Source organism: Myotis davidii, unplaced genomic scaffold, assembly GCF_000327345.1.
Source record: "Myotis davidii unplaced genomic scaffold, ASM32734v1 scaffold71, whole genome shotgun sequence".
NCBI classification, from domain to species: Eukaryota; Metazoa; Chordata; class Mammalia; order Chiroptera; family Vespertilionidae; genus Myotis; species Myotis davidii.
This window is the reverse complement of record NW_006283588.1, coordinates 1,971,023-1,995,852: the sequence shown is the minus strand read 5'-3', so window position 1 is coordinate 1,995,852 and position 24,830 is coordinate 1,971,023. Positions and strand designations below refer to the sequence as shown.

General features: G+C 36.3%; 1 protein-coding gene across 1 annotated transcript in view; it reads left to right on the top strand.

Moving 5' to 3' along the window:
• The window catches only part of SGCZ (sarcoglycan zeta), a 633,314-nt gene that overhangs the window by 252,981 nt on the left and 355,503 nt on the right, over positions 1–24,830 (top strand). The window lies entirely within an intron of this gene.

The following is a 24,830-nucleotide window of genomic DNA, read 5'->3' as shown; positions in this document are numbered from 1 at the left end:
TATCGGAAATAACATTGGCAAATATGTTCTCCCTGCAGTCGGCTTTTTTGTTGTTTTGTTGATGGTTTCTTTTGTTGTGCAGAAGCTTTTTATTTTGATGTAGTCCCATTTGTTTATTTTCTCTTTAGTTTCCATTGCCCTAGGAGCTGAATCAGTAAAGATATTGCTATGACAAATGTCTGCTATTTTGCTGCCTATGGCTTCTAAATTTTTTATGGTTTCCAATCTTACATTTAAGTCCTTTATCCATTTTGAGTTTATTTTTGTGTGTGGTGTGAATTGGTGGTCTAGTTTCATTTTCTTTTTTTAAAAAAAATATATTTTATTGATTTTTTACAGAGAGGAAGGGAGAGAGACAGTGAGACATAGAGTTAGAAACATCGATGAGAGAGAAACATCGATCAGCTGCCTCCTGCACGTCCCCTATTGGGGATCGAGCCTGCGACCAAGGTACATGCCCTTGACTGAAATCGAACATGGGAGGGATCCTTCAGTCTTCAGGATGACTTTTTATCCACTGAGCCAAACCAGTTAGGGCTGTCCAGTTGTTAACTCTTTTGCTTTATTAATAACTTTCTCCAAGTAAGGGATTCTGACTATTTTTTTGTTTCTCACCTCCCCTCTTCCTCATTCCCTTGCACACTCCACAGAATAGTCTTAGGGGAAATGAGTTTAGTTTTTGCCATTGAGTATTATGTTGGCTGTAGGTTTGTCTTATAAGGTTTTTATTATGTTGCAGTATGATCCCTATTCCCACTTTGATGAGATTTTTTATCAAGAAAGGGTGTTGAATTTTGTCAAATGCTTTTTCTGAATAGATTGATATAATTATGAGATTTTTGTCTCTCAGTTTGTTTATGTGATGTATCACATTTATTGATTTGCAGATAGTGTACCATTCTTGCATCCCCGGAATAAATCCCACTTGGTCATTACATTTCTAATGTAATGCTGAATTAGATTTGCTAGAATTTTGTTGAGGATTTTAGCAGCTATGTTCATCAAGGATATTGGCCTGTAGTTCTCTTTTGTTGTGGTGTCTTTATCTGGTTTTGGAATTAGGGTAATGCTGGCTTCATAGAATGAGCTTGGAAGTGTGCCTTCCTCTTGAATTTTTTGAAATAGTCTGAGGAGGATAGGTTTTAGTTCTCTGACTGCTTGGTAGAATCCCCCTGTAAAGCTATCCAGACAAGGCCTTTTGTTTGCTGGAAGATTTTTGATCACTGCTTCAATTTCTTTGGTAGTTATCGGCCTATTCAGGTTTTTGTATTCTTCTTGATTGAGTTTTGGGAGCTTGTAATTTTTTCTAAGAATATGTCCATTTCATCTAGGTTGTCCATTTGTAGGAATGGAGTTGTTCATAGTATTTTTTCATAATCGTTTGTATTTCTGTGGGATCGGTTGTTACTTCACCTCTTTCATTTCTGATTTTGTTTATTTGGGTCCTCTCTCTTTTGCTTCTTGGTGAGCCTCGCTTAGAGGTTCATCAATCTTGTTTATCCTTTCAAAGAACCAGCTCTTGGTTTTGTGGATTTTTTGTATTTTTTTTGTCTCTATGTCATTTATCTCCTCTCTAATCTTTATTTTCTTCTTTCTGCTTATGCTGGGCTTTTCTTATTGCTCTCTTTCTAACTCTTTGAGTTGTAGGGTTAGGTAATTTATTACCATCTTTTCTTGTTCTTTGAGATAGGCCTGCAGAGTTATGAACTTCTCTGTCAAGACTGCTTTCACTGTGTCTCATTGATTTTGTATTGTTGTGTTTTCATTGTCACAGTAATTTTAACATTAATTTCAAAATAGACTATAAGCTTCAAGAGGACAAAAAGCACATGTTTGGAAACTTCTTATGCCATGATACTTAAATTAGTGTCTTTCACCAGGGAAATGTGCAAATATTTCTTAAATGATTGATAAAGCAGGACAGAATATGCACTGAATGACAGGAAAGGGATTCAAAACTTGGTTGGTGTGTATCAGGTATCTTCAAAGGCCAGTGATATATACTCATGCCAAAAGTTAATGAGGAGATGACAATGGCCTTTAATTAACGAGATAAATTTGTAGGAAAATAAAGAATTAATGTCATGGCAGTATGGTCTATGCCAGTGGTTTTCAACCTGTGGGTCGCGACCCCTTTGGGGGTCAAATGACCCTTTCACAGGGGTCACCTAAGACGATTGGAAAACACATATATAATCACATATTGCTTTTGTGATTAATCACTATGCTTTAATTATGTTCAATTTGTAACAATGAAATTGGGGGTCACCACAACATGAGGAACTGTATTAAAGGGTTGCAGCATTAGGAAGGTTGAGAACCACTGGTCTATGCAGAGATAGAAGCATTATGTCTTATAATCTCCAGGGCTTCATTATGATTCATTCTTTTTGATTAAATAATGGTTAAAAATGGAAATAGCACTGACCGCTAATTAGATCTGCACAATGATTAGCCTGAGGGCACAATTTGGGATCCTGCTGCACCATCCACAAGTTGAGGGAGGAGATCCTATGAGAATGAGAACACACACATATCATTCCCACCTATAGGGTATTGGTTCAAGAACCCTGCATAAAGCTTAAGAGGGAGTGCTAGATATCACAAACCATTGTTAGATGGGACTCCATACAATGGGTTGCCTTTAACTGTTATTTCTTAAACGTGTATGCCTATCATCAGACAATAGCCTCCTAGAGGATACCAGACATTACATTAATTTTATCATCATAGTTCATTATATATATATTTATAATATTCACTAATCATTTACTTTGTGATAAGTGTTCTATTAAAATATTTATATGATTGTCTCATTTATTTCTTTGAACACTACCAAATAGTATTATTACCCTTCTTTTGTAGATGAGAAAACCAAGGTCTAGAGAAGGTAGGGTGGTTTTCCATGATCAGTCAACATTAAATATAGACTCAGTATTTGCATCCAATAATTGATTGAATAATTTACCCAAGATTATAGAGCAGATGTAGGATTTCAGCCCAGGTAGTATTCTTTTGAAGTTCCTGTCCTTAGCTGTCTCATTAGATGGCATAATGTGCTGAGAATAAATGCTATAAAAATCAACATTAAGTTTCTAAATTATTAATTATATAAAATGAATAATGAATGTTAACTATTATAGTGATATTTTATTAATTCAAAATCTGTGTGTAGTGTAGCAATGTCTGTTGAAATCTGCATTATTATCATTGTTATGCCCAATAAAATTTAACTTTAAAAGTTATTAGTGTAATATACACGTATTTTGGTACCACCCTGGCCCCCCAAATTTCAGTATTATATATAAAAGTTATAAAGATTTATTTGGACTTAGCATCCTCTCGATTTTCAGTCTTCCAGTTCTACCAACTACTTATGTTTATAATATGCATCCCCTTCATGCTATAGCCTTCAATGGTTCTCCACCTTCTGGCCCTTTAAATACAGTTCCTCATGTTGTGACCCCCAACAATAAAATTATTTTCGTTTCTACTTCATAACTGTAATTTTGCTACTGTTATGAATCGTAATGTAAATATCTGATAGGCAGGATGGTCTTAGGTGACCCCTGTGAAGGGGCCTTCGACCCCCAAAGGGGTTGCGACCCACAGGTTGAGAACTCTCTAGAGGTTCTTGACCATTTAAACTTCAAATGATCAAGAACCTCTAGAGAGAAATTAAATGTTGTTCTTTGAGATTGATTTTAACAAACGAAAGATGGTATTATTTGTTTATTTATGGTTTATAGTAAAAAGCTGACCAGCTGTTTCTACCTGAAGTAGTTTCCAAAAACCAATAAAACCATGTGTTTCTTTGGCCTTACTTGGGAAACTTGTTTTGGTTCGCCTGGTAATTTAAACTGTTGCCTGGTAAGATCAATAACTCTCATCTGGGGAATGTAAAAATCATCTCGCCAATATGAGAAGCCCAGAAAATGCAAACACCAAAAACAAAGGAGACAGCTCATGTTTGTGACCTGAAGGAAAGGCCCTTGGGAAGCAGATATGAAGAATCTCTGTCTATTTCTGCCTGGAGTTGTCTCCAGGGAGGCAGGCTTTTAAAAAAGCAGTGGAAAAGCCAAATTCATCTCTCCCTTTAAGATTCCACATGGACATTCAGTTATCTTTGCCAGGTGGGAATGGATTTTCTAATGATGAAGGCATATACTTTGGAAGTATGCTCTTCAAAAGACAACGGAGAGAGGCTATGAGAGAGACATCCATTTCATTAATTGGAGTTGTTTAACTTAATTTTTCAAAGCAGTTCTTTATTTAAAACCAGTACTGCATTTTTTTTTTTAAAAAAAACAAAGTGTAAGTAATGTAGGACAATTGCAAATTTTCTATATTTACTGAATGTTTTGTATTTAAAGGTTTTATTATCTTAAAACTCAGGTGCATGTCATAAATTTAAGCTTTATACATCTATGTTTAAATAAATTTTACCTGTGTTTTCTGTGGGGATAGTTGAGCCTTATTAAAAGGAAAACTCAAACCAGACAGTGGCATCTTTTGATACAGTCGATTCTTCCCTGGATTTAAGAGTGTTGCAAACAGCGTAGAAGAATTGAGGGAACTGTCATATGCTGGAATAATGAAGCTGAATAATAAAAGCATAAAAGGCTGAAATATTAGGTAAAGTAGGTACTTTTGACATCTTTTAAAAATACCAAAGTCTTGTGAACAGATGATTATTAGTGATGTTTTCTCCAGTCAGCAAAGTGGGGACATTAAATCATTTAACATATTATTTAAGGTTCTGTGTGACATTGGTAAGTAACATTATATTTATCATAGCTAAAGAAGGTCAGTCATGGGCATTAATCATAATATCTCTTGCCTGGGACTCAGTACTGGATCTTTGATAAATGACAGCAATATTTGTAAAGCTTTATGAAATTCCAAAAATGATGAAAAATAGCAGATATTTATTCACAATCTAACATAAATGCTATGAAATTATAATTTCTTTTATTCTAAAAGAGAAAACACATTTGTTCCTTTTTTTTTTTTTTACTTATTTCTATGGCTGCTTTAACAAATTGCCACACTTTGTGGTTTAAGACAACATAAACTTGTTATCTTACTATTCTATGTATCAGAAGCTTGACAAGGGGTCTCAGTGGTCTAAACTCAAGTTGTTGGCAGAGCTGTTTCCTTCCTGGAGGATCCAGGAAAGAGTCTATTTTCTTGACTTTTTCTGCTTCTAGAAGCCACTCACATACGTTAGCTTTTAGCCTTTCCCCCCATCTTCAAACACAGCACCATAGCATCTCTCTGACCTAGAGGAATATAGGTCAGTCTTTTTCTCTGACCCCTTGCTAGAAATGTTCTTTACTTAAATGGACTATGTGATGACATAGGCCCATCTAGATAATCCAGGAACATTCCCCCAGATTAAGGTCCTTAACTGAATGACATATTCAAAAATCCTCTTTTCCCTGTAAGTTACAGGGTTAAGAAGTGGACCCTGCCATTTTCCAGACAACCACATGGACTGCATGGAAGAACGGCTTCGTTACAGTTGATCCTTGCTTTATCAGTCTTGTTTGTGATGTGGGTTCTAACTTTTCTCTAATCATGACCTAGTTTTATCCTGACTTTAGAACCACAGAATATTGGGTTAGGAAGGAAAACATGGAAATCCTCTAGTTAAAACTTTCTGTTTTGAGGGACATATGGATAAAATTCAGCAGCAAAAGTAAGTGATCTCAGCCATTAATTGTGTTTTTTTAAAATCTTTATTTTATAGAGCAGTTTTAAGTTACAGCAAAATTGAACAGAAAGTACACAGATTTCCCATAGAGTGCTGGCCCTTAATACATGCATAGCTTCCCACATTAATGTTCTCCACTAGAGTGGTACATTTCTTACAATTGACAAACTTACATTGACAGGTTATTATCACCCAAAGTCTATAGTTTACATTATGTTTCACTCTCAGTGTTGTATATTTTCTGGGTTTGGACAAATACATAATGACATATTTCCACAATTATAGTATCAGACAAATAGTTTAACTGCGCCCCCCCAGCCCCCCATCCTCTCTGTTTAGCTCACTCATCTCTCTTCATTCTCAACCCCTGGGAACCACTGATCTGATCTTTTTATTATCTCCATCATGTTGTCTTCTCCAGAATAGTACGTAGTTACAACACACAGCATGTAGCCTTTTCAACTGGCTTATTTTGCTTAGTGATATACATTTGCTTCCTTTATATCTTTTGATGGCTTGATAATTCACTTCTTTTTAGTGCTGAATAATATTCCATTGCCTGAATATACCACAGTTTATCTATTCTACCTATTGTCTTAATTCCTTCAAGCTGCTACAACAGAATACCATAGACTAGGAGACCTATGCACAACAAAATCTATTTTTCATAGCTCTGGAGGTTGGGAAGTCCAAGACCAAGGCATAAACAGATTCAGTGTCTGGCGAGGATCTGTTTCCTGGTTCATACATGGCCATCTCTTTGGAAGAAGAAGCAAGAGCCCACTCTGGAGTTCTCTTTATAAGATAATTAGTCTCATTTATGAAGGCTCTGCAGGTAAGACCTAACCACTTCCCAACGGCCCTACCTCCTAATACCATCACCATGGGGATTAGATTTCAACATGAGGATTGGAAAGGGCCATAAACTTCCCATCTGTAGCACCCTGGCTGCTCCTAAATCTCAGCAGTGATGACTAAAATGTCATTGAACACTGAAGTGCAGGTTTCTGTGTGGACATGAGTTTTCAACTCCTTTGGGTAAATACCAAGGATCACAATCGCTGGATGGTATGGTAAGGGTATGGTTAATTTTGTAAGAAATCACTCAACTTTTCCAAGTGGCTTTACCATTATTATTCTCATTGGCCATGAATGAGAGTTCCTACTGCTCCACATCCTCACCAGCATTTAGAGTTGTCAGGGCAGTAATTCTTTACTTTTATTTTTAAAAAAATATTTTTATTGATTTCAGAGAAGAAAGGAGAGGGAGAGAGAGAAACACCAATGATGAGTAGGAGAGAAAAATAGAAAGCCTGCTGCACACCCCAGCTGGGATGGAGGCCGAAACCTAGGCATGTGATATATTAAATATATATTTTTAAAATTTATTGCAAAATAATGGTACAAAAACATATATGAATGTAGTCCTTTAAACTAACATATCCAAAGATGCAAAATGAAATGCAAGCAGAAAGCTTAAATTGTCACAGTTTTTTTGGAAGATAACTTATATGAATTAATCAGGAAACTCAGAATCTAATATCCCCTTTGCTGCTCCTTAAATGGTGAAAAATCTGAATAAAGATTTATACATGAGAATATTCTATTTTAAATGTCGCCATGCCAAAGCTACCCATATTTATATCTCCAGTCAGGACTTTTCCTTTGAATTCCAGATTTGTACTTTTAACTGCCTATTGACATCTGCAATTAGATATTGAACTAAGGATGTGGGAAATGGACAGGGCCTTGACCCTCAACCTGCTCCTCTAGTACTCTGCTCCATCTCATTAAATGCAATTGCCTTACCTCCAGCCGCTCAAGCCACAAATGCTGACACCATCCTTGACTCCTTTTATTGTGTTACATCCCACATCTTATCTACTAATAAATCAGAAATTGACTATTCCTAATCCTCATTGCAACCCGCAGGCCCAAGTTTTTATGCCCTCACCTCTTTTATGGAGTAGCTTCTCAGTTGGCCTTCCTGGCTCTGAATTGCCCCTTTTTGGCCTATTTCAGTGATGGCGAACCTATGCCACGCGTGTCAGAGGTGACACGTGAACTCATATTTTTGGTTGATTTTTCTTTGTTAAATGGCATTTCGATATATAAAATAAATATCAAAAATATAAGTCTTTGTTTTACTATGGTTGCAAATATCAAAAAATTTCTATATGTGACACGGCACCAGAGTTAAGTGAGGGTTTTTCAAAATGCTGACACGCCGAGCTCAAAAGGTTCGCCATCACTGGTCTATTTTAACTAAGAAGCCAGAAGGAGCTTTTAAAACGCTCCTTGCATTATGCTGCCCAGCTGCTCAAAACCTAGTGAGCTCCAAGCTTGTTCAGAGTAGAAGTCAAGTAGTTTAAATGGCCTGAAGGGCCCAAAGATTGGTCCTCCTGGGATGTCTCTGATTTTATCTATTTCCCTTCTCAATCAGTGTGACTTTTTGCTGCTCCTTAAACACACCAGGCATGCTCTTTCTCAGTGTCTTAAGAGCTTATGCTTCCCCCTGGAATGGTCTTCCCTCCTCCTCCAACACCACCCTTTCCGGATGATTTCATTCCCTCATGTACTTGATATCTTTGCTCAAACTTTTTCTTAGTGAGGACCTCTGTGGCCACCTCATAACTTAGATGTGTGACCATCTTCTCTTCCACTTCCCTGCTCTATTTAATTTCCCCTCAGCACTCATTTTCCTCTAATGTCCCATATGTTATTTTATCATGCTTATATTTTGTCTCTTCAACTAGTATAGACATTTCATGAGGACATGGATTTTTGTCAGTTTCTTCTCTGCTATATTCCAGCATGTGAAACAGTACCTGGTACATAGAAATTCCTCAGTAATTATTTATTGAAGTGATATGAAATTACTGATGGTTGTAAAAAATTATAGACTATCTTCAACAAATAATGTTCACCACTAAGTGACTCATTTTCAAAGCTGTGGGAATTCATGGATAGAATATTATGCAGTCAAAAAATCTGTAATGACAGAAAGTATGCTATTCCATTAAGTGAAAAGGCTAAGTATAAAATAATTTATATGATATAAGGGGGAATGTCAAGAGGTGGAATAAAAGAGACATATGTAATACTCTTTGTAATATGTTAAGCAATAAAACGAAATTTAAAAAAAAAAGATCATCTGTGGTTGAAGAAGACAGACTGGATGGAAATGTGCAAAAGTGCTAACAGTGATTGATCTGAGTTTTAGAGATACATTTCATTCTGCTTTCTGATATATTTTTCTTTTCAAAATTTCTAAAAAGAGTTGTGTTACTTTTTTAACCAGAAACAAATTTTAAAAATAGCAACACTAAACAACAGCATAACAACATGAACAACAGCAACAACAAACTCTCCATAGGACTCAGTTTTTTCAAAAAGACTAATTAAAACAAAAACCGGACATTGGCGTGGCCTTTTTCAAATCATGTATTCAGTTCTGCTGTCACTGTGCCAGTTCTGTGTCAGGAACTGAGGAGAAGATAAAAGACAAAAAATGCCCACTCCTGCCTTCAAGGCCTCAGTTAAGAGAGTAGGGACACATGACATCAATGACAAGGGATCGTAAAGCAGACTGTGATGGAGGTTCAAGCAAGTGTCAGAGAGGGCAAGACAGACAGTAATCCCATTCAGCTGGGTTATTGAAAATCAGACACTCTTATTTTGAAGTTTTCAATCAAAGAGGGGTCCAGCCCTAGTAATTATTCTGCATGACAGCATGTATTTGATGTATCATACTCAATAATCACACTGAAGGGCCCTGAAATTACAAGTAAAAGGGGTATTAGTACATAGGCATAACAAGTAGATCATGCACTTCTCTATTTCAAGCATAGGAGCATTCATTAATCCCACTGTAACTCAGGCATTGTACTGGGTGCCAAGGATACAATGCTGGGCAGGACTCAATTCCTTCCTTCAAGTAAATAATAACTAAACCAATTAGGAGATAAATAGAAACATGAGCATATTAAATAGAGGGTTGTAAATGGTACAAGGTTATGAAAGCCCATTGGAGCAACACTTAACCCAGCCTGGGATGGGATTTTCAGTGAAGGCTTTCTAGAAAAGGTGATATTGAAGAGAGAGACAAAATACAATTACGAATTTTCTAAGACACGGGAGAAGGGAGAAATCATGGTGGGGATGGGGAATGCTGTACACTTTGGGGAAGAAGAAGGATCACAAGAAGGCTCAGTGGAAAGAGAGAGAGAGCGCTCTTGAGAGTACTCCTGAGTCCAGGTGGGCCACATGACTTCAGTATGATTGAAACCAAGAGCACTGCAGATTGAAGGCAGGAGGGAGAGATAACTCTGGTGCTTTTAAAAATATTATATGGACTAGACCAGTTCACAAAATTTGTGCACAGGGAGGGGGGTGGTCCCCTCAGCCCAGCCTGCATCCTCTCCAATCCGGGACCCCTTGGGGGATGTCTGACTGTCGGTTTAGGCCCGATCCTGGGGATCAGACCTAAACCAGCAGTAGGACATCCCTCTCACAATCCTGGACCACTAGCTCCTAATCACTCATCTGCCTGCCTGCCTAGTCGCCCCTAACTGTCCCCCCCTCTTGGCCTGATTGCCCCTAACTGCCCCACCTGCTGGCCTGGTCATCTCTTACTTCCCCCCTTCCATCCTGGTTGCGCCCACCTGCCCCCCTCTGCCAGCCTGATTGCCCCTAACTTCCCCCACTGCTGGCTGGCCGTCCCTAACTGGCCCCCATGCCAGCCTAATCACTCCCAAATGCCCCCCCCCCGCTGGCCTTGTCATCCCATGCAGCCTGCTTGTTCAGTCATTTGGTCGTCCCTCACTAACCCCCCTGCTGACCTGGTTTTAGGCAGCCATCTTGTGAGGGTGTGAGGGTTAATTTGCATATTGCTTCTTTATTATATAGGATTGTAATGTTTACATTTTGTAAAAAAAAATGTTAAGATGTGTACTAAAATGGATTACTTTTATGCAGTATACTTAATATCTAATTATTTTTTTAAATAAGTGAACTCTTAATCTTTATTCTTACAGTATTATATATAGTTAGATGATCCCCATCACTTTTCTCTGCAAACAGAAGGGCCTTTAGCAATACTGTTTCTGATTTTAATTTAGGTTTAATTTGTAATAAACTACAATCTAAACTTCCAACCACCAAGAAGGAAAGTACATAAGAATAAACATCTTATTTATTTATAGTTTATTATGAAAAAAAAAAAACTAGAGTCAGTTAATTTACCTTATACAAATATAGAAAAAATTATCTGTGAATTTATTAATGCAGATTATGTGACATTGGTCCTTAAGTCAATGTCTTTATAAACCTTATAATAGACTCAGTCCAATATGGTGCTTTGAAGGGTGAAAGTTTTGGGAAGCTTTTTGGCATTAAGGGGAGGATGCACATTGCATATATCCAGTGCAGTGCATTCTAAACAAGACATTTATATTTAGAATTAATCAGACTCTTAGAGAAACACAGTGATTGTTTATTCAACCCAATGCTTCAAATGATCTCTTTCCATAACCTTTGAAACCAATCTGTCAAATAATCATCAAGAGTAATTAGTTTATGCTAAACTCCCCATATGAAATTTAAGGATGACAAAACAAATGGTTCGCTCCATGCAATTCAATTTGTTATTACTTGATTGCTATCCTAAATATATTCTGAGTGAGAGGATGATACTTCCTTCATGATACCTATCCAAAGCTTCCTTTAAATACTTACTGCTCTAAACTTAATAGAGGACCTGTAATGCCCTGTAACATTTGGAGTTAGAACAGAGACAGAAAATATAACTATTAGGAAAAAAAATCAAACATAGATGCCAGCAATGGTAGCTATCTGGAATATGTGGGTTTCAGACCAGGTCAAAGTCATACTCTTGATTAGTAAGAGCTGAGATATAGTAACTGGGCCTCTGTATAACTTCAATAGGTACAGGCTACTAACACCAATAACCATTAAAAAGTAGCTCTTAAAAAAAAAGGGAGGAAACTATGAAGTAAGAGAATAAATGTTGGATCTTGATTAAGTGAATTTCATTCTGGGCCTTTGTATTTCATTATTAAATAAGGTAAAGGTTAGATCGGTAATTCTCAATTATTTTCTTTTACAAAATATTATAGGTATTTAATGCCTAATATTTACTGTGATGGTAACATTAATTGAGGTGAGCCCAGAGTCCTGCATTCTCTGCAGCCTCTCGCTCACAGTGGCCACTGAACCCCTTAATAATCCAGGATTCCAATGAACACTGATGAGAACACATACGGAGGTTCCTTCTGCTTCTCACCATTATTTATAACTAGGCCAACATTGAGATAAGGAGTTTCATAGACTTCTCTCACCACGTCAGAGGTTAATTAGTTTGAAAGATAATGTATAAAATGAAATGGAGTTTACTTCTGAATTGCAAAACCAGGAACAGGAACAAGAGATTAGGTAAGCGTTAATCATTTCATAATTTCCAAAAATGAAAGTACAAAATAATTATTTTTCAAAATAATTATTTATTTTATGATCCCATTCATTTAACAATTAGGTATACTTTAGGTTGACATAAAATGAGATAGAATCAATAAACTAAAATTGTTAAAATGTTTTAAATCAATAACTATTTTGCACTGTTCTACGTCATATGTTTGTTTTATTCTGTGGGGAAAGAATTTACAAGATGGGCCGGACTCAAAATTGTCCTGATACTGCGGTGGCAAAGGCAGGAAGGAAAGGGGAAGAAAACCAGAACAGAGTGGCACTGGAGATAAATGACACGAGGGTGGACTGAAGGAGGTATTGTAAAGGATTGTGCTACTGTCAGGAACCAAACTGGTCTCATGGCAGTGGGCCTTAGGGTAAGAAATCTAGACAGTTGGTGATACTCAAAATAAAATGGAACGTAGAACTGCCATTCTGTGTGACTGATGAGTTAGATTCAAGAACCTAACCAGTGTATGTGCAACAGTCTGTTTTTGCCTAGTAGTGTCTCTTCTACACACAACTATATTAAATGTTGGGATTGTGTCTACTGATACAGCACCAACAATGTTTGTTCTATTACATAGGAAGTATGAAAATACTTGTATATCAACGGTTGTCAGATTGGATAAATCTGAGATACACTTTGAAGGTAAAATAAAAAAAGAAATCCAACATAGTACCACATTGACATAGCATCAACCAGTATGTGATATTTAAGAAACTCTTAGACCAAAGCAATGGGCTGCATCAGGAAAAGTCTACCAGAGGCACGTCTCACCTGCTAGACTATGAAAGAGCTTAGCCAGTGTTGTATATTTTGACAGTGATCTCCATTATTTAATCATTTTGTAAATCTCTGTGTGTGTGTGTGTGTTTAAATAACATATTCACTTTTAGCCTTAAAATGCTTTAGTATCTTATGAGTAATTAAAAATTCTATCTATTGTATTTATGGAAATATGTAAAGAAACTCAAAGAATTCAGTTAACCTTCCATTGTACTGCTTTCACTAATGCACTCCTATCAGCTGTCCAACTGTTGAAATTGTTTTCCTTTCACTGAAGTAGAACCACACTCCTTTCTCATTACTGCTGTATTTCCTTATACTGGGGTGATTTGTGTTTCACTGCCTTTGCTATGCATTATTTACTGCTTGTTTCTTAAACAGCATGGGAATTATCTTCATTACTAGAGGCCAGGTGCACAAAATTCATGCAGGGTAGGATCCCTAGGCCTGGCCAGCCATCAGGGCTAATCTGTGGGGCAACTGGCGGGATAATCAGGGGGCCCCTGCTGGCACCCACCTTGGCCGGCCTGGCACCACCCACTCGCTGGTCCTGCCCCCTGCCGCCACCTCTGGTTGCCTCCCTCTGCGGGGCAACTGGTGGGGTGATCGGGTGAGCCCTTGCTGGCACCTGCCTTGGCTGGCCTGGGGCCTGAGGCTAGGGCCAGCTCCTGCATCGAGCATCTTCTCCCTGGTGGTCATTGCACATCATAGCAACCGGTTGGTCACTTTGCATATTAGGCTTTTATTACATAGGATAGACTTTGTTTGCTCTGTTTCTCCTATAGATCTTGACATAAGAGTTCTGAAAGTCATTCCATATGCATATGTTTCATAAGTCAGCAGTATCCTGAACACTGCTATCATGTTGGAAGGTATTAAAATTCAACTTAGATACTTTATATAGGCCACCGTCTCTCATTCCCAGCCAATAAGACATCAGAGCATATAGGCCAAGGGCAAACTATATCAGAAGCACCATGCTTCTTATTTTTCCCATCTAGGTAATAAAACATAGGTACTATCTTTTTAAATAACTTCTATCATTTGTTACAGTTGTTAATTATATTTTAACTTAAATAATATACAAAAAGTATGGGAAAATTATAGAAGGCATTTCTCTAAAACAGGGCAAGTTCCTAAAGTAGAAAAATTTTAGAAGATTCTTACAAGTCAGCATCAATTTATGTTTTCTGTTAGCATTATAAAAATATATATAAATATAAAGAAAGAGAGATGTGTCTTATTTTGGCTTTCAAGTGCAAAGCCATGTCCGCTTTCTAGGTGCCTTAAAGTTTTTTCTGGGATATTCTCGTGTGAGGAGGAGATGACACTATAGCTCAAGCTCTTCTGTGGGCATGGAGCATTCAAGTAATTTCACTTGGAAAGACAATCCTTATCCTTGTCTCTTAGATTTTCATCAAAGAATGTTCAGTCTCAGTGCAGCTCATTTCTGTACAGCATGGATTCACCTAACATCTTTAATTCCACATTCCATTGGGAAAAAGTGCATGCATGTAAGAATAACTGAGCCTCATCAGAACCATTGCAAATTTCCAGAATTGTCAGTTATTTCTTTATCATTTGTTGTATAAGAAATCTATTTATTTTATAAGAAAACACATGCTTCAGAAGCTTGAATTATGAAACTAATTTGGCCTTATCTTAAAAACTCAGATGGATTAATTCAAAGAGAAGCTGTATATCTGTGAAGGACAGCAAAAGGCAGTTCTCATAGTTCAACATAATAGAGAAATATGATTTGTTATATCTTTAAAATCTCAACTCTATTATTTTCATGAAATGTCTTCGTGTAGATAATAAATGCCAAAAATTTACTCAAAACATGTAATGTGTGATGGAATACAAATCAAATACTTCTCTGGAAATAAAGTCTAAGCAGTTATTGGGACTTAGAAGCAGTCTGATTTTTAATAAGTGCCTGACTCATGTATAAAATAACACATGATAGACACTAAAATATAACCCTTGTATCATTTAAAAAAAAAACACTTTTTTCTTTATAATGGTACCAGGCCTGGGGTAGCAGAGACTTTAGCCTGCTCAAATACATATGCACATAAATATAGGCTCTCAGACATGGTAGGTAGTTCCACTCCCCACCTCTGGACTGAGAAGCATCTACAGAACCTCTCCAGTGTGCTCTGCTTGGTACAAACCCCATTGCAAGGAAGGGGATCAATGGGGAGGTGGCCCGAGGAACAGTGAAAGTTAATGAATGTCATCCGCTAGCTCTTATCTCCCCTTTGTTGTGTACAATTTATTTTGCCTAATTCTCAATATTTACTTTTGCCTCTCTCTTGTTTCAGCCAACTAGTTTAAAGCAAATAAAGTGTGCTTAGTGTCTGTCAATAACTTTACAGTAACATTGTATAACTCTTTTAAAAAAAATCAAGTGCCCAGAACTATTTTTGGCATCTTAGCTGAGATACCTTCTTTTGGAGTTATATTTCACATACCCTTAAATTCACCCTTGAAAGTGTACAGTTCAGTGGTTTTTAGTATGTTCATTTTCTTTCTGGCTTTATGGATTTGCCTATTCTGGACATTTCACAGAATTGGATTAATACAGTATGTGTTCTTTTGTTACTGCCTTCTCTTACTCAGCGTAATATTTTCAAAGTTAATCCACGTCATAGCATGTATCAGTACTACATTTATTTTTATGGCCCAAGAGTATTTCATTGTTTGGATATACTGTATATGTATCCACTTATCAGTTGATAGATATCTAGGCTATTTCCTTTTTTTTCTCTGTTATGAATAATGCTACTGTGAAATTCATGCACATGTTTCTGTGATGATCCTATGTTTTCAGTTCCCTGGGTAAATATCTAGGAGTGGAACTGCCAGGTTGTAAGGAATATGGAGCATTTTGAGGAACTGCCAAACTGTTTTCCAAAGTGGCTGCACCATTTCACATTCTCCCGAGCCATGTATGAGGGTTCCCATTTCTCCACATTCTCACAGACACTTATTGATCTCTTTATATTTTAGCTCTACTAGTAGGCATGAAGTAGTATCTCATTGTGTTTTGATTTGCACTTCCCTAATGAATAATGATGTTTAGCTTCTTTTTACGTGTTTCTCGACTGTATATCTATTTTGGAGGAATGTCTATTCTAATATTTTGTCCATCAATCAGTTTAATTGTCTTTATTGTTGAATGATAAGAGTTATTTATATTTCTGTGTACAAGTCCTTTGTCATATTTATGATTGATAAATTTTTATTTTATTCTGTGAGTTGTCTTTTCACTTTATTTGTTGTGTGCTTTGACATTCAAAAGTATTTTTTATTGCTCTTATTTTGTATGCCGTAACTAAGAAACCATTGCCTAACCCAAGGTCAAAAAAATTTACTCCTATGTTTTCTTCTAGGATTTATATAAATTTTTCTCTAACAATTAAATCTAATATCCATTTGAATTATCTTTCTTGTGTGTGGTGTGAGGTAGGACCATACATTCAATATTTTGTATGTGGAAATCTAATTGTTCCAGCAACATTTCTTTTATCTTTTTTCCTTTTTTTTGACCAATCCTCATCAGAGGACCCTTTTTCCAATTTTAGAGAGTGAACGGGAGGGAGGGTGGGAGAGAGAAAGATAAACGCTGATGTAAGAGACACAGGGATTGGTTGCCTCCCACATTTGCTCAATATGCTCATGTATGGGCCAGCACTCTAACCATTGAGTACACTGGTCAGGGCAGTATTCCTTGAATGACTATTCTTTTCGAATCATATTGGCACTCTTGTCCAGATCAACTGACCTTAAATATAAGGGTTCATTTCTGAGCTCTTAATTCTATTTCCATTGTCTATGTTTATGCTAGCACCACAATGTCTTGATTACTGTAGCTTTTTCCTGGGTTTTGAAATTGGGAAGTGTGAGCCCCTCCAACTTTGTTCTATTTTAAGAGGCTTTTCATTATTTAGCACCTTGCATTTTCATACAAATTTCAGACCAGCTTACTGATCCCACCACCCACCCTCCCCCCAAAAAGTTTGGATATTGAAAGTGATCATGTTGACCCTATAGAACATTTTCAGAATTATTGTCATCTTAACAATGCTAAGTCTTCTGACCCATGAAGATGGTATATATATGTATTTCCATTTACTTAGATCATTTTTAATTTCTTTCAATAATGTTTATAGTATTCAGTGTATAATTCTTGTACTTCTTTTGTAAATATATTAATTTATTGTTGTGTTATTTTTGAGAGTCTGTTTTATAAATTTCATTTTCAGATTTTTTTCATTACTAGTATATACAAAGTATTTGATTTTTCCAAAGAATCCACTTTCTGTTTGACTGATTTTCTATATTGTGTTTCTGTTCTTTATTTTATTTATTTATAATTATACTTAATTATTTTCTTCTTTCTGCTTGCTTGGGTTGTTTGCTCTTCTTTTCACAGTTTCTTAAGTTAGAAGATGAAGTTATTGATTTGAACTCTTTCTTCTGTCTTTATGTAGACATTTACAGCTATAAATTTCCCTCTATATACAGCTTTGGCCATTTTCAATAAATTTTGGAATATTGTGTTATTTTTATTAATTTCTTCATTGACTTCTTGGTTATTTAGAAGTGTGTGTCTTAGTTTCTACATATATGTGTATTTCACAAGGATCTAAAGGTTTGGACAAAACACTGAATGTGCTCTGGGGATGGTGCTTTTAACAGAGTTCCAAAGGTGATCAGATCTCTCTATTATCTGCAGTGCTGCCAGCTTTTGCTATCATACCACTAAGCTAAGAGGAGGGTGGGGTCGGGGGGGGGGATGGGAATCGTTTCAAGTTAAAGAACTGCTGTCCTAAGTTTAGTAGTTTATCTTGAGTAGATGATTTTTCATTTGTTCTGGGTCTTTTGTTGGCGAAAAGAGTTCTAAAAATGTCTCATAGTGAGTGAGTTCAGAAAATTCCACACTGTCATCCTCGAAGTTGATCCCCCAGAATAACTATTTTAATCTTTATAAAGAGTTTTGAGTCACAATGGTTTTATTCCCATTTTCAACCAAGTGAATCACAGTCCAGAGATGAAATAGTCTGTTCAAGACCATGCTGCTCATTTATAAAATAGAATCTAACCCAAATCTTTCCCCCTAGTACTATATTCTTTTCACCACATCACAGCTCTTTCATTGCATTATCGTTTACATAAATCTTAGATGCCTTGACCTAGAAGGAATCTCAGAGATAGCCAGGTTCTATTCTTGCATTTTACTGGTGAAGAAGCTGCAGTCCAAAGTGGTATGCTGCCTTACCAAAGATTTTATTGCTAGGACCTTAAATATATGTTCTTTACACTTTATGCCCAGTGACCTAAATTGAATGATGAGTTAATTAAGTTATTGCTATGGACATACGGGGACAATTTCTATTTTCAAAATCAATTCTTTATTCTGTTTTAGATTCAGGACAGACAGACCCACAGATTTCAAGTATCTATAATGGTGAAGCTCTATTTAACTACATCATGGATGTATTAGTTTCTATTGCTGTGTAACAAGCCTTCACAAACTTAGTAGTTGAAAGCAATGACCATATATTATCTCACAGTTCCATAGTCAGAAATAGGGACATGGCACGATTGGGCCATCTTCTAATTCTTTCACATGACTAAAATCAAAGTGTTGAAAGGTCATAGTCTCAGTTCTCTTGCTGGCTTTTAGCTGTGCACTGCTCTCAGCTCTCTGAGTTTGCTTTCAGACCATGCCCCAAAGACAGCAGTGAAGAATTTAAGAATTTTCCTCCCATTAAGTCTGTCTTATACTTTAAATCTTTGCAGGAATAGCTAAGTCCCTTTGAAGGTTAGGCTCATCTGATTAGGTCAGGCTCATCCAGGTTAGTATACAGTATACTTTTCTAAAGCCAGTTTATTTGGGACATTAATTACATCTATAAAATCTCTTCATGGTAGCAAGTAGGTTACTGTTTGACTAGATACCTGGGAGAAGCTGAATGAAGCTAAGGGAGTAGACATTTTGGGAGCCAATTAAAAGTTTAACAAATTAGATATGCCTTCTTTTCTTTTATAACATTCTGATTCATTTAGAGAACACTACTTGGGCCCACATGTATTCACTGATGATAATACATCACTTGATGGGCATTTTGGAATTTACTATGCTCAGCTGTCACTGAGTTTAAGAAAGGAACCTTAAGATTCAAACTGGACTTAATATTAGTAGACAGAAGAGAATCTGCATATCAAGAAGGATGCATAGTAGAAACAATGTAAAGGATATATATTATAAACATATTATAATATATAATATTTCCCTACTTTAAACAAACTTAATATTTAAACCAGCAGTTAATATTGGTTATTTGAACACTAGTTGATGAGCAAATAAAAATTTTACTTCCTACCCCTAAGAATTTATAGTTAGTAACACATTTCCTTCATAATATTATAATTTAAATGAATCTAAAATTTTGCTTAGAGAAGTAGCCAGATAACAATTATAACCCCAGTCACATTTAGCACAGAAGCTCTGTACAATTGACTTTCAAGCCGCGGAGGGTAAATTATTATGTTTAATTAAACAATGCAGCATGACAGTCAGGTTGACTAAAGAAGACCATTTTCTTTCCCAAGTTATTGAAATGCATACATTATTTTCAGGGAAAACTCGAAAATCACTTTACAGAGGACATTCATTTTTGTCACTGGAAGAAAATGAAGTTAAACGTTCTCAAATTGCTAAATAATATTGTCAGTTAAAAAGTATGTTTCTGACACTCACTACACTGTAATCTATTTTCTTCAGAAGTTCTAAAAGTCAACTATAATTTTCCTTTGCTTACAGCATTTGTGATTATTATTTTTTACCTTACAATGTTAGATCTTATGACTGTAGCAAAATCAAGGACAAATGTTTGCATGCCAGACAGACATTTCCATGAGTGATAAAAAAAAATGAGAGCGGTTAAATAATATTAAAGAAAGCACCCTGCTGAAATTCAATTTCCATTTTAAAGGTTGCTTTTTCTAATTAAATATACATTTGGGCAAGGATGTTTTAAAATAAAATGCTATTCTTCAAACAGTACCTGAATATTGGGACACCAAATCAACTGAAGGAGGTGGGGTTCCTCATGTAATTCCAATGAAAATCTCTTCTTATCTTACTGTTCATCTGAAGTGGACTCAACCTGTGGCTGATCACAGAAAGTCTGTTCTATCAATGAGTTAGGTCCCCGAACGCATCCAAGTATTTTATCCCCAAAATCGCACCATCCTATAATGGCTCCTCTTGGTCTCAAGTTATGAACATCTGTGTGTTTCAACCTGAGGAATTTTTTCAGGATTCTAGCAGTCCTACTCATAGGAAAGTGGGCACTTCTAAGTTAGTTTATGACTAGTACTGAAGTTTTCAGAACTCTGGAGTTTCAGAAGTTGTGTTCAGAGGCAATCTATAACTCAGTAGCATCAAGGACAGGCATTTTAGACTATAAAAATATATGGTATCATATCACTCTAAAAGATAACTGGATAAACCAGTGCGTGCATTGAATATACACTTCTATGCCCTTTTCTCTTTTCCAGCACTTAAAGAACAGATACTATCTAGCAGGACTGTAGGTCTTTAGCCTTAGCCAGAGATAGTCTCTGCTACCTTCCAGGCATTCTGTTTGCCAGTGTCTACCAATGAAATACATTTATATAAAATCCATTCTATTTTTTAGGAACTGCTATTATCAAAACAGTTTCTATTAAATTTAACCAAAATCTGACTACTTCTTACTTATTACATGGATCTATATGGCTATCTGGAACCGCACGCAGTTAATTAAATCTGTCAGATATTTGCAAAATACTATCATTAAATATGTCTCCCCATTTTTTTTTCTAATTCCCCAAAAACAGTGACATTTTTCCAGGTTTCTTGTAATGGCAGTAGGAAACCAAATATAAAATTGACTAATGTTTATGATCAATCTATTGTGGCTAAGACAGTATGCTTAAAAGTGGGATAGAAAAAAAAGATAAATAAAATAGGATAGTCATAGTCAAGGAACATACAATTAATTTAATAGAGTATCCTATAGTTATCTTTACTGTTTGATTAAAAAATATATTTCCAAGAAGGACAGGAAAGTTTTAGCAGATGACTCAAGTCCAGTAGGAGCAGTGGTGCCTTTAGGTTCCATTGAGATTTAGTGCTTACAAATGGATGTTGTGTGGTTTAAAGAGTTGCCTGCAGATTTCTAAACTGTATTCTGTTCATAAAGAGTTAGGAGTCTTTTCCTCCAAAGCCAACTTTTTAGCTTTCCTAAAAGATACTGATTCTATTACCATTGTGAATTTCTAATTAAACAGCATATTTCTGAAGAGTTCAACCACTCCAGCTATTAATAGTAACCACCTTTGTAATGAAAATACCCACACATACATACAGAACCACATAATAATTGTGATTATTTTGGAGAACAATAGAAGAAGAACATTATGATTTTTTTTTATATTTCAAGTAGCATAATTGAGGTTTGTTATAAGAGGATATTATATTCATGTAAGAGATTAGATTCACTAGTGTCTATAAATTCATATTCTAAAATTCTGTGCTAATTCACTTTTATATTAATACTAGAGGCTTGGTGCATAAAATTCATGCACTTTGGGGGGGGTATCCCTCAGCCCAGCCTGCACCTTTTCCAATCTTGGACCCCTTGAGGAGATGTCTGACTACTGATTTAGTCCCAATTATGGGATCAGACCTAAACCAGCAATCAGACATCCCTCTCACAATCTGGGACTGCTGGCTCCTAACCACTCGCCTGCCTGCCAGCCTGATTGCCCCTAACTGCTTCTGCCTGCCAGCCTGATCACCTCCTAACCACTCCCCTGATGGCCTGATTGACACCTAACTGCTCCCCTGCTGGCCTGATCACCCACAACTGCCCTCCCCTGCAGTCCTGGTCCCCCACAACTGCCCTCCCCTGCCAGTCATCTTGTGATGACATGGGGCGGCCATCTTGTGACATGAGGGTGTGAGGGTCAATTTGCATGTTACCTCTTTATTATATAGGATGTGCTTTGCAGTGGCTTCTATAGTACATGTAAACCAATTTGAGACTGAAATTCAACTTACTCTCTCCAAAAATATGTTACTCAATTTAACCCCTTCCCCGGCAGAAACGTGTATACTCGTTTTCACAAAATGTTCTTTTTCAGTCGTCGACGAGTATACTAAGAAAATATGGTAAAAAAATATGGTTTATAGGAAGACGAGTTACAAACTGTTTTCATAACCAGCATCAAAAATACTATATAGAACCAAAATAAAAAAATTAGTCTGAAAAAGAAACGTTTTTAACAAAAAAATTGTTGGGGAAGGGGTTAATCATTCCATTAACTAATTAATTCATTCAGTGATAAGTACTGTACTATAATTTAAAAATGAAAGAGATACAGCAAGTTCACTGTTTCATAAGGGAATCAGGTAGATAAATAACCCTATGAAAAGCATTTTGTTCAGGACTCTAACAGTATTAAAACTGTACCAGTGTCTTGAAGTATTGACAAGTCTTGCCTGGAATGATCAGGGACCACGTCCCAGAGAAAAACGCACAGAAGATGCAAGATGCAAGCAGGACTTACCAGGAAGGAAGGATGCTGAGTCCTGTGTGGGCAGCAACTGTGAATATCTTTTTCACACTGTATTCCTGTGACCTAGCACCTTTCTTCCCTCGGAGTAGATTTCAGAAAAAATATTCAGTGAAGATATGGTTTTCAGGTGATAAAAATGGCAAATGCAAAGTCATGGAAGTGTGAAACAGTTTGACAGAATCTTGAAACTGAAATTAACCCGGTCTGTCTAAAATATAGAGATAATGCTAAGAAGGTGGGCAGGGACTCAACCTTGTGGAGTTCTGCACATTATATAAGATTTTCGCCACATTTTTATTTGTTAAGGTATTACAACCTTATTTTTTAACATGAAATTCATACACAAGTTTTAAAAACCTATTTATTTGCTTTTCAAAAAAAAGGAAGGTAGGAGAGAAATAAATAAAGGGAGGAGGAATAGAGGGACAGAAGGCTACAGAATACAAAATAAATTGCATTTGTGATAAGGATTAGCCTAGAAATTAAGAAATAGGTTTGCAACCAAGAAATGGTGTGTGGAAATTTTAGCATCTCCAGAGTTTCAGTAACGTTCACCAAAACACCCCACATACACATATATTCTCAGGAAATAAAACAAAACAGTGTGCTTTCCAGAAAACTCCCACTTAGGGGGAACATGCGAGGATTTCTTCTGCTGCTTCTTTCCCCTGGAAGACTGCCAATGCAAACCTGTCACATCTGGAAATTCTGTAGCTGACATTTTGTGCAAAATAAGGCCCATCTTCAGTGTCAATGTGTGTGTTCCTTTCTTACATCACTGAAACAGTCACCATGCTTGTTTTCAAAAGCATTTGAATGTTAATGAAAAAAAACTCAAAGGAAAACCAGAGTTTTAACTCTTAATCCATAGTAAAAATTCAGCCACCTGCCCTGGGAGGTGAATTAGTTTTAAAACAACAAACTTCACAGAGACTATTTAAAAATTATCATTACTTAAACGAAGAAAGAAGTTTTGAAATTTTGTTCCCAAATCAAAGATATATGAATAACATAATAGACCCTTTAATAATAATTTTAAAAAAAAACTTTCATTGCTTGTTGCCTGGAACAAAAGGATTTTAATAATAGAATGTTACCTGTGGAGATTTCGTTTTGTCCATTGGATGCTTTAAGGCTTAAATAATAAAGCAAATATGGCCTTATTAACATTATTCTATAGAAGATCAAAATTAACAGCTTAAATCATCTATAACCCAATTTTCTTCAAAATCTTAGAGATTCCTTTAGAGCTGTGTGGTTATAGAAGCAAGTTAATGATGAGGGGTCCCTAAAGTGCAATTTGGTGATATTGTGAGCACCTACCCCCACAAGTACTTTATAAATTAAGGGTTGATTATTTGCTTTGCCAAAGAATTCTTTTCTTCACAAGAAATTCACAAGAGGATTCCTTTAATTAACTGATTCCCTAAGTGCATGTAAAATAAAGAGATGCTAAGGCTCTGTGCTTTTTAGCTCCTTTTAGATTATCCTGTTTCTGTTTTTAACTTTTTGGATTAAGTGTTTCCTTTATGCACATCTCTTGGCCTGATCCATTACCTAATGGAGATCTGAACATCCTTCCAGGCTCCAGTTTAGATCATGGAGTGCACAAGCATGAGTGGTGCCTGTGCCTGCAGCCACAGACCAGAGACACACCACCACCCGCTGCCAATTCGCCTCAACCAACTCTGTGTCACCAGAATAATGCAGAGATTGTTATTCACAGGGGTTTATTGTTCTTCATAGCTGTTGGCATAAGAAGCAATTGACTCATAGAAGAAAAATATTTGGTTTTAATGATAGACATTATAAAGAGGTGTGGGGTAGGAAGCTTTCTAGAAGAAGAAATGCATGCAAAAAAAAATGTCAAGATCATTATGTATCAGGAGGCATGTTCTGATAGTTTGAGCAGAGTTTACCTGGAATAGAGTCCTAGAAATGAGACAATGGGATGGGATGAGAAGTAAAGGAAAAAGAGTGCAGCTTGGGGTCTGATAATACAGGACCTTGAACGTATTACTAAGGAGACTGAATTTTGCTTTATAGGTAGCAAGAACTATTCATTTTTTAAATAACTAAATATTGTGATTGTATCATGGTTTTCCTGTCCAAAACTTGCAACAGAGTACAGGAAGGATTTGAGAATATAGAGAAAAAAAGTCAGAGACACCAGACATAAAGTTTCATAAAATTCCATTT